This window comes from Monodelphis domestica, chromosome 7, assembly GCF_027887165.1.
Source record: "Monodelphis domestica isolate mMonDom1 chromosome 7, mMonDom1.pri, whole genome shotgun sequence".
NCBI classification, from domain to species: domain Eukaryota; kingdom Metazoa; phylum Chordata; class Mammalia; order Didelphimorphia; family Didelphidae; genus Monodelphis; species Monodelphis domestica.
The window spans coordinates 41,304,866-41,316,934 of NC_077233.1; the positions used below are offsets into that span (position 1 = coordinate 41,304,866).

Consider the following 12,069-nt stretch of genomic DNA (forward strand, 5'->3'; position numbering starts at 1 on the left):
CAAGGTAAACATCTGACTTTCTGCAATGTTTCTGCTAAATGTAGGGTTCTTAGAATCAAGAAATGACACTGAAATTAAGGTAGGTATTGAAATTCAGTTTGATGTGATGGCCATAGCACTGATTCTAGTCCTGAGTCTTATCTTAACTTGCTAGATGATCTTAGCCAACCTGCAACTTAAAAATCTCTCTAACCCTTGATTTTCAGTTCTATCAACTGAATTGATTGAAGTAGATAGACATCAAGAGCCAGTGTAGTATGCCTGATAAAGGGCCACAATTAAAGACCATAAGATCTCATTTGAGGAATGTAAGCATTATTGTATCTAGAAGCCTGTTTTGGCCCAAAGAATTGATAGATTTTGTAAGTCTATAATGTATTCCAACAAAGTCATGCATATATAGAGATACCCATCTATAACTTGCATTAAAATGTTAAATTCATCTTTTGGATTTGCTCACTGAAATACTCAGGAATAATGGCAAAAGATGACAGAGAGCAAATTAAAACTAATCACCCTAGAACATGAAAGTAAAATTAATAGACTGCCTTAGAGATAGCAGTTATAATCTTTTTTGATAGTTTTAATTTTTAAAATGATTTCCATAGTTGCATGATTTTTGTTATCTCCCTCTCCTCTTCACTCCCTCCTTCCAGAGATAACAAGCACTTTCACTGGGTTTCTTATAACATATATATATATATATATATATATATATATATGTGTGTGTGTGTGTGTGTGTGTGTGTGTATGTGTATGTGTACATATATATACATATATATATATATATATATATATATATATATATATATATATATATATATATCTGTGTACAGATGGCCTAAAATTAAGGTGTCACATTTCAGTTTATTTATTCTTCATGGGGTGTTTAGAACCCATATAATAGAATTGGCTTCTATCTAAAATAATATACTTATTCAATGTTATATCATTTAATTAAAAAACCCCAACTATTATATTGAAATGTAAAAAAAAAATTAAAAAATAATTTGGAACAACGAAAGATCAGGAATATCAAAGGAATTAATGAAAACAATGTAAAGGAAGAAAGTTTAGCAATACTAGAATTTGTATTATAAAGTAGTAATGATAACAACAATCTGGTACTGGCTAAATAGAAGAGTAATGAATGCAAACACACAGTTGTAAAAGTTTATATCAAGCTTGTGTTAGACAAAAGTAAGTTCCAAGTTTTTGAATAAAAATTCATTACTTGGTAAAAATTGTTGGGAAAACTGAAAAGCAGCCTGGCAGAAACTAGATATAGACCAATATCATACAGAATTTACTAAGATAAGATCAAAAGGAATTTATGACATGCATATTAAGGGAGATATCATAAGTAAATTAAAAGAATAATGAACATTATATCATATCAGATTCATAGACAAGTTTTTATGAATAAAGAAGAGATTGTGAGATTTGAAATGGATAATTTGAATGAATTATATTGAAAAGTTTTTTATAAATAATACTAATGTAGCAAATATTATAAGGAAAATGGTAAGAAGAGAATATTTATAGAGTTTCTTAGAGAGAAGCTTCATATATAAAATATATAGAAAAATATTTTCAAATACATAAGAATGTGTGACATTCCCCAATTGATAAGTAGTCAAAGAAGATATGACTAAGTGATTTTGAATGAAGAAATCAATGTTATATATAACTATATAAAATGCTATGAATAATTATTGATTAGAGAAATGCATATCAAACTAAGTATGAAATATGATCTCATACCTTTCAATCTGGCAAAAATTTATAAAAGGACAAAATGACAAATGTTGGAGGAGATATGGAAAGTGGGAGCACTAATGAATGCACTGTTGATGGAACTGTGAACTAAATCAAATATTTTGGAATCTGGAATATGCTTAAAGAGGTAAAACTGTGTATACCTTTTGACCCAGCAATATTACTCTTATTTTTTATTTCCTAAGGTGATCAGGAAAATGAAAAAAAAAATCTACATTTTCTTTTTTTTAATTTTCTTTAATTTTTCGTGGTTACAATACTCACTTTATTTCCCTCCCTCCCCTCCAACAATGCTTCCTGCAGCTGACAGCAATTTCATTGGGTATTACTTGTGTCCTTGATCAGAACCTATTTCCATGTTTTTGTTTGCACTAGGATGTTCATTTAGAGTCTACATACCCAACCATATCCCTTTTACCCATGTATTTAAGCAGTTGATTTTCTTTGGTGTTTTTACTCCCACAGTGTTTCCTCTGAATATGGATAGTGGTTTTTCTTGTAGATTTCTCCAAGTTGTTCAGGATCACTGCATTGCCACTAATGGAGAAGTCCATTACATTCGATTGTACCACAGTGATTCAGTCTCTTTGCACAATGTTTTCCTGGTTCTGCTCCTCTCACTCTGCATCAATTCCTGGAGGTTGTTCCAGTCCCCATGGAATTCCTCCACTTTATTTTTCCTTTAATCACAATAGTATTCCATCACCAACATATACCACAATTTGTTCAGCCATTCCCCATTGAGGGGCATCCCCTCATTTTCCAATTTTTGGCCACTACAAAGAGTGCAGCTATGAATATTCTTGTACAAGTCTTTTTATTTGTTATATCTTTGGGGTATAAACCCAGCAGTGCTATGGGTGGATCAAAAGGTAGCCATTCTTTTATCGCCCTTTGGGCATAGTTCCAAATTGCCCTCCAGAATGGTTGGATTAATTCACAAGTCCACCAGCAATGCATTAATGTCCCAAGTTAGCCACACCCCTTCCAACATTCATTACTTTCCTTTGGTGTCATGTTATCCAATCTGCAAGGTGTGAGGTGATACCTCAGAGTTGTTTTGATTTGCATTCCTCTGATTGTTAGAGATTTGGAGCACTTTTTCATGTGCTTATTAATAGTTGTGATTTCTTTAACTGAAAATTGCCTATTCATGTCCCTTGACCATTTATCAATTGGAGAATGGCTTGATTTTTTTGTACAATTGGTTTAGTTCTTTATAAATTTGCCAGAGGTTTTTGTAATGAAGATTGTTTCCCAATTTGTTGCTTCCCTTCTAATTTTGAATGCATTAGTTTTGTTTGTACAAAACCTTTCTAATTTGATGTAGAATATTCATAGCTGATCTTTTTGTAATGGCAAAGACCTAAAAATTTAAGGTATGTCCATCAACTGGAGAATGACTAAATAAGTTGTGACATATAATAGTGATGGAATACTATTGCACAGTAAGAAATGATGAGCAGAGTCAGTGTGGAAAAACTTGGAAAGATATATGAAATTACAAAGAGTGAAACAAGTGGAAGTAAGAGAACATGATATATAGCTACAGAAATACTGTATGAAGAATGACTTGTGTGTGTCTCCAGAGACAAAACTGATAAATAGAAATAAATGAGACATTTTTTTTTATATACACATAACTTCATGGCAAATGATGCCTTCTCTAATGGGGAGAGAGGAAGGGAGTTATCTGCGTATTTAAATGCAACAAACAAATGAAATAACAAATTAAAAAAATAAAATTTATAATACGTTTAATAGGATATGATTGATACATATTGTGATGTTTTCAAAGAAAACAATGAAAAAATGAGGTCTACCAAATTGATATCAATATTCCTAACTGAATATTTTAAAATTAAAAGACTTATGACAGTCACCTTATGACATTTACTTACCATTTTGCAGTAATAAACAGGCATATATTAAATAAATTCATGATGCAAACATGACATTTTGGAGCATGGGTTCTTAGTAAAGTTATGTAATGTTTTGATAATTATTTCAATATAATAGGCTTCCTTTGTTCTACACATTTTATTTCATGCATTTGAAAGAGTTGTGTTTTTATTAAGAAGGGATTTAAAAGGGGCATATCACACATACATATGTAGGTAGACACACACATACACCCATATGCACACACACCCACAGTAAAAATAAAAATCTATGAGGAAGAAAATATAAATCTATGTGTAGGAGGATAGATTAGCATCATGAAGAAGTAGGACCAAGTATTTTGTCTAAGCCATGAGAACTATGTATCCTTGGGCAAGTAATTTAATATCTTAATTCCCTAAACTTGTTAGAACTATGTTACAAAGGAGCTGCTTATCTATTTAGTAGGAAGGAGTTTTCTCATTAATTATTTGCCTAAATAGATGAAATCACAAGCTTTGATAATAGCTACCTCGCTTGCTAGCTAGCTAGCTGGATGGATAGATAGATAGATAGATAGATAGATAGATAGATAGATAGATAGATAGATAGATAGATAGATAGATAGATAGATGGATAGATGGGCAAACAGATGAGTAAATTGATGGGTAAATAAGTAAATAAATGAATAGATTCACGAGTCAATTAATAAATGGAATGAATGGAGTAATAAATAGATAAATGGGTAAATGTGAAGTAAATAATCAAATGATCAAATGCATGAATGTTCACATAAATGATAGATAAAGATAAAGAAACTCCAAAGCTATAGACTTGTTTTGTTCTTCATGAATCTTCACCAGTTGTTATGAAGCCATGAGATTAGGGATTGGGATGAAATGAAGAAAGAAGTCAACATCAATGTTCTCCCTTCTGTTTTTTTTCTGGAAAGCATTAATGAATTATCTTTGTTAATACTGTCTCTTTTGTCCTTAGATACTTGCAACTCTTCTGAAAGAGAAATGGCAGTAATAATTACTGTTCCTGTGTTATCATAGAAATTCCAAACCAGTTGAACCAGTTAATACATCATGGTTTGGAGATTCAGGGTTCTAGAAAGATAAGTGAAAAGTTAAGAAAGTGAAATGTAAATTATTTTGGCCACTTTGGTAGACAATGGATAAACTTATACCCAAGGCAAGGGAGGAAGTAGGGATGGACCGGGGAGGATTTCAGAGTCAAAATTTAGAGGATGCTAAGCTAATGGATTTAGGGAAACTGGTGGACAGAAGCAATAATCTCTGTCTCTGACTCTCTTTTTGTGTGTGTGTACTAGATGAATAAAATCTTGGTGATCGACATATATCTATATTACAGTTAGAAATTAATTAAATTGTAAAGCTTATTTAATACTTAAAAAACCCGTTGAATTTGGAATCCTATTCTATGTCGCACAGTATATCATAATTCCCATCTTATTCATAAGCATATTGAGGTCAGAAGATGTAATTAAATGGGCACGGCAGGACTCAAACTCATTTCTCTAGCCTCCAAGTTCAGGACCCCACATTGCATCTCACAGCATATTTTCTCTCTAAAATATTCACTTCCCTTTGGACACAAACATGTCACAAAGTAATCCTAATAACAATCAAAGGAAATAAAACAGAGCATAGGATGGAAAAATAAAGCAAGTTAATAGTTAAGTTTACACATTACAAACTTTTTATGAACTATTCTTTGCCCTTTATACCAACTATAAAGAGGAAGGCTGCTTTTTTTTGGCTTCCTTTTTTCTGTGAGATGACTTTGTCAGGTCTTATGCTTAATGTTAGCTCAGTTCTAGGTTTCATGTTGGAATTTACAATTGTTATATTTGGTTGGTGACTTAGATTCCAGAATCTGCCTTGGTCACCTTTAAATTCATATATAATATCTTTAGGCCAGCGATAACATCCTCCCTTCTTAACCTGATCCACTTCTATTTTTATTACAATATTAAATAATTCACTAATTAATTGTCTTTATATCAGAGAATACACTGGGTGATAGGTTAAAGTTCAAGAGCAAAAATTAATCTGTCTTCTCAATGATGTTACACTCTCATGCCTTTTATTCAAGGCTCAGTGGTGATGGATCTGGGAATGTCTCTTTCTTGTCTTTCTGTACCCTTTATATCAATTCTGGTTGAATCATCCCTTTCTAACTTCCTTAGTTCTCATTCTCTCTATCTATTTCACTCTCTGTATCTCTCTCCCCATCTCTCTCTCTCTCTGTCCCTGTCTCTCTGTCTCTTTTCCTCTGTCTCTCATCCCTGTTCTTGTTCTCCTTGTACTAGCAACCTCAATGTTTTGTTATCATTAAGTTTACTTCTCTCACTTTTAACCCATTTTTAAGTTTATTCTTAATTTGTCAGCCTTGAAAATTAAATTTAGCTAGTTTTTTAGGTAAAAATTCCACTTTCCTTCCATAACCACCGATGTTTTTAGTTTGTATGTCTTGTGATATAACAAAAAAAAAAAGGAAAGGAAGGGAAATGGAGAATAGAATAAAGGATTAAGTATTTATGAATTTTCTTTCAGTCTAGTGACCTTAAGGTATTCCATAGTAATATAAGTAATCTTTCCACAGCAATAATTTACTAAATTTACTAAATTATTAAAAAAAATTTACTAAATAATCTTAATGGTCTGCCTCTAACTTGCTACTAATTAGCTAAGCTTAGCTGACTGATAATACTCAATATCAACTTTCTGGTAATAAGATTCTTCAAATTTAGCTAGATTCATGATTAGATATATATTTATGAATCTATATATATATATGTATATATATAATGTTAGAAGGGAAGTAAAGGAGGTATTAATCCAAATATTTTGAATATAAATCTAGTTTACTTTTCAGTCCTATAAAATTCAAGACTACCTTATCCTTTCCTAACTAACTTAGTCTAGCCCACTAGTCTAGTCTATCTTAACCTATACGGACCTCACCTAACCTAATCTATCCTTTTCTATCCTAGACATTCTAATACAATCCAATTTATTAGGTACCCACCTTGCTCAATGTGCTATTCCTACTGATAGAGATCCAAAGACCAGAAAAAAAAACAATGTTCAAACTTTTGTGACATACAATTTATTATCCAATACACCAAAAATAAAATAAAGTCTCCAAGCCAAAAAGAAATGATATGGCCAGTCTCACAATAAAGCCGAACTCTGATTAACAGCCAAAGACTACTAGCCTTGTGAGTAGCCCCCTTATAGAGCACTGTTTTACAGAGGTGATGTCAGTAGTATAGTATCATCTGACTCAGGTAAATTGACCAGTGTGTCCTGGTCCTGTATCTTGGTCTCTACAATGGACAGTCATGCCATTGATGTAACCACCACTTTTAGCATGAATGTACTTCATTCTGTGCTCATTCAGCTGAGGTCAGCATAAAGATAGGCTGTTCTGAACAGTTTCAAGGCAGAAACCTGTGGATTAAGTCTAAGTTTTGTCCCACTGCCACACCAGAGCAATGTACAGCTTAGCTAGCTAGCATGGGTTGGGGTTAATATTTAGTACATAATAGCTATTGAGTATTACAGAATTATAGAAAATATAAAATACAATATCATAATCATAAGGGGTATGGGATTTCACACTTTCTACTTCCATATGATACATATATACTTGAACACATATGATATTCCATATGATATACACACATGTATAAATGGACAGAAATACAGATTCACCCTAAACAGAAATGCTTCATATGTATGTATGTGTTCATGTAATGTTTATATACACACATATAAAGATATAGAAAACATGTTTATTTAGGGAGATAAAAAGATAAGTTGTTCCTGTGTTCTTAGATAGATACACACATACACTCACAAATATCTGCATACACATATACAAACTTGTATGTTTGAATATGTGCCTATATGTATATCAGGATAGAAATATGTGTGTATATGTATGTATATATATGAATATATATTTAATTCTCCTTATCCAGATCAGGTAAAGATTATTACTTTTTATAACCTAGGAATGCTACAAATATTTTCTCTATATAAATTATGACTATTTTCTTCATCTTAAAATAATTTTTAATTTGGTATTCTCTTTGACAACTGAAGTTAGGCTAGTAGGAAGTTAATATGAAAGCAACAATTTCCACAAATGCTTTCATTCTCACAACATTGATGCCTATTTCTTTCCTCCCCCCAGGTCTGAATCCTTTGACCTAGATTCTAATTACATTATTCAAATATGATAAAATTCTGTAGTATTTGGTTTTGTACCATTGTCTAACCTGTTTTTACACTGAAGGCATCAATCAAGACTCAATGTGAATGAGGATTATAAACCCCTAAAAATGGCAATATGTGTGTGATCACACACTAAGGGGAGGTAAATAGAATTTTCCATATAGACATTTTTTTCTATAAACATACTTAGAGAGGTAAAACATTTCTAGCATAATCATCCTAAGTAGCAATCTCCTCAGTATAAGTAGTAATTGTAGATATTCACAAATACCAATGATTATTCAAGCTAATAACCTATGATTGGTAAAAATATTTTAAATCCACATATTTTCCAGTGAATAAATGAAACATACATATGCATTTCCCTCTCAAAATCATGACTTATTATAGACTGATTATTTGTTAGAGGATCATCAAATAACAAATTACTTTTCATATGAAGATTGTGAGTCTCAGAGTAGTTGATGATGTAAAATGAATTGTTCTATATTTAAGAGCTCCTTTGTAAAGCCTAAAAAATTAACTTGGTTTCTAAATAAAACCAAACACTATAAAAACTCTTAGGGACTGAATTATTAGACATGTTTATTGCATCATGGGACATTTTATTCAATATTCAATGACAGAAAATTGTAATCAACTGTGGAAAGGAAACAAGACTGACAGTTTGTGGGGGAAGAGGCCAACTGGGAGTGGCAGTTGGGTCTTGTGACTAGCACTTCCTTCCTGCCAGGTGTGGGGCATCATCTTTCTCAATATGAAATTGTGTTACTAAGCAATGAAAACATCTCTTTAAAATGTTGCCAACTATTGAATCCGGCATCCTTGATTCCAGATCTGCCTTTGGAAGGGGAACCCATACATAATTGCCAAGAAACAATATCAGTAGTAGAAAAACCAAGAAATGATTTAAAAGACACTCCCCTGGAACAACCCAACATTGAAATGTATACCGATGGTTCGAGCATGATAATTAATATTGAAAGGTATATGGGAGCAGCAGTAGTAACAGAGACATTATGGTATGTGTCCTTACCAAAGCACGTGAGCGCTCAAGGGGCAGAGCTAGTTGCTTTATTAAATGCTTTGCAAATCGGTAAAGATAAATGGGCCAATATTTACACAGATTCCCAGTATGCATTTTCAGTAATTCATGCCATTGCAGAAATTTGGAAGCATAGAGGATTTTTGAGAAGTTCAGGTAAAGAGATCCCATATGCCAAAGTAATAATGCAACTTCTTGAGGCTGTACAAGTTCCCAAGGAAGTGGCAATAATCCACTGTAGATCACACACAGGGGCTAATGATCATGTGTCTTTAGGAAACCATAGAGCTGACATTACAGCAAAATTTGGAGCAAGAGAAGGACCTTTTCATGTATTGAATTTCTCAATAGTTGAACAGGATAATCTAACTGATGCTTATAATGAGCAGGAAATTCAATCATGGATAAAGAACTTAGGAGCAAAACAAATAAGAGGAATATGGTTTTCACAACTAGGCAAGCCCATCATGCCTAAAAATTTATTTTATCACGTGTGCAATGCAATACATGCACAAGGACACTGTGGAACCCAAGCTGTGATCAATTCAGTGAGATGATTTTGGACTGCACCACGAATATCCTCATATGACATAAGAGTTTGTCAAAAATGTAAAATTTGTATGCAGTTCAATCAGGGAGTTTATAAGACCAAAGGGTTAGGAGGTCATCCCTTAGCATATACTCTATTTGAATGCATACACATAGATTTTATCAATATGCCAAAAGACAAAGGGTTTAAGTATTGCCTTGTCATCATAGACAGACTGACTAGATGGCCAGAAGTTTTTCCTGTCAAGAAGAACAATGCAGCATTTGTGGTCAAAATCCTATTAAAAGAAATCATACCTATATTTGGGATTCCCTCAAAATTGGACTCAGACCATAGAAGTCACTTTACTCAGTCAATATTAAATGGAATTTATAAAAATCTAGGAATACAAGCAACATACCACACACCATATCACCCCAAAAGTTCAGGGCAAGTAGAAAGATTAAATAAAGACTTTAAAACATTGATAGGAAAATTTTGTGCAGAAACACACCCAAAATGGACAAACATTCTGCCATTAGTTCTGTTCCATCTTAGAACACGACCCAGTGGAGATTTGCACATCTCTCCATTTGAGATGCTATATGGACATGCAATTTGTCAAGGAAGGACTCGTAAACCAGCTTACATTGCCATGATAAGTGGAGACTGTCAATTAACAAAATATGTACAAGCTTTACAGACAAGAATAGCGGAATTGCATGAAATGGGCTTGATACAACAAACAGTAGCCCTGGATTACAATTTGCACAACATCAAACCAGGAGACATAGTTTACTTAAAAAATTTCAATAGAAAATTGGCTACAGACATAAAATGGACTGGACCACATTAAGTAATGCTTACTACCCCAACAGCTATAAAAGTTGCAGGGAAAGACTCATGGTTTCACTGTTCCCACTTGAAACCAGAAAAAGTTCCACATCACTGTAATGGACATAGAAGATAATTAGACAACAGCTAGGGCTGAGAAATGAAAACAAAAACTGATTAACATAAAAAGTACAATACAAAGAAATAATAGTGACACATGATGTTGGAGACAACTTTTCAGCCCAGAGGAAAATCAACCCAGAGGGAAAGCAACCCAAAAAAAAAGCATCCCATAGGAAAAGATTTTAAACCAGCCCAGAGGAAAAGCTTCCCAGAGGAAAAGCATCAAGAAAAGATGCTAGACATAAGAAACAAAGGAAAAGCTGAAATGGACAGCTAAGACTTTGAATTTTGTAAATGGTGTTATATAAGAAGAGGACAGAACAAAAATGAGACTTATATGTAAGACTTAGTGTGTTGAAATAATAAAACAAAAGTAATTTCAGATATTAGGGAAATAGCATGCATCACTACATAACATGGAAGAAAGAAGAGATCCATCAGTCAACATGAGAAGTGGAAATCTGAAGAAACTTGATAAGTATTAATTCAACACAACACTATTAGACACAAAACACAAAATCACAAACTGACATATTGAGAGACCTTGTTTATATAAACAAATGTCTGAAATTGTATTTATGCAAAATGTAAATATGTATGTAGTTAGTTCTAAAGGTCTTAGGCAAATAGAAAGATCAATAGATATTTCTAGTTGACTGACATTATGATGTTCAACAATGTATATTGTTGTATTATATGTAAATAATTTCTGTAAATAATGTATTAGTTTTAGTTAACATAGAGTAAGTAGTATTAGCACTAAGATTCAAATTTTTGTAATAGTTTTGTTCAACATTTATTGTACTGAATTTATTGTAAAACCCCAAAATTACTCTTGTCCAAACTTTCCTGCTAATATTTCCTTAGAGTAGATTTAGTAAATTGGTAACTATAATATAAATAAGTGGCCTTGGGAAGGTCAAGCCAACAAAAAAAATGGGATGATTGTGGAAAGGAAAGAAGACTGACAGTTTGTGGGGGAAGGAGCCAACTGGGAGTGGCAGTTGGGTCTTGGGACTAGCACTTCCTGCCTGCCAGGTTGGGACTTACTTCCTGGTGTTGGAGGAGAGAGAAGCTTGTTCAGCCCAGTCTGGTGTGGTGTGCTGCCTCTTTTTGATTCAGCCCTAAGATTCAGGCCCAATTCACTTCTGAAGGTTAGACATGTTCTTGTTTGCTTTCTGTCTACTGCTAAGATTCTGAATTATGCAAAACTGGTCTGATATAGGGTAGACGGGAGTGGGAGAACCCTCTGCCAGCCTCTGAGGCGTGGCCTCAGGTCTGAAGCTGAGAAAAAACTCCAATCCCAACTGGTTATTAAACTGTATATTATTTGAATCTGCAGTCAGATAAGTGGATTATCTTTTCTGGTCATAGAGGGAGCTGAACTTCAGTTCAGTCATTCAAAGACAAACAGACCTCATTGGATCCCTGCTGCTTCCTTTCAGTGGGGGTGAGGGGCATTTTCCTCCCTTGCTTCATCAAACCATGTTCCCTCTCTCCCCTTAACTCCTCCTTACCCCTATACAAACCTTCCATTATCCCCATTTTTCCAATCCCATTTCCTTTCCCAATAAATATTACACAACTGAATTGCTCATTCTTTATGT

At 33.3% G+C, this 12,069-nt stretch overlaps 1 protein-coding gene across 1 annotated transcript in view; it reads left to right on the forward strand.

The window, feature by feature from the left end:
* Positions 1–12,069, forward strand: part of CNTN6 (contactin 6) — a 493,040-nt gene that overhangs the window by 50,019 nt on the left and 430,952 nt on the right. The gene's annotated exons all lie outside the window — the stretch shown is intronic.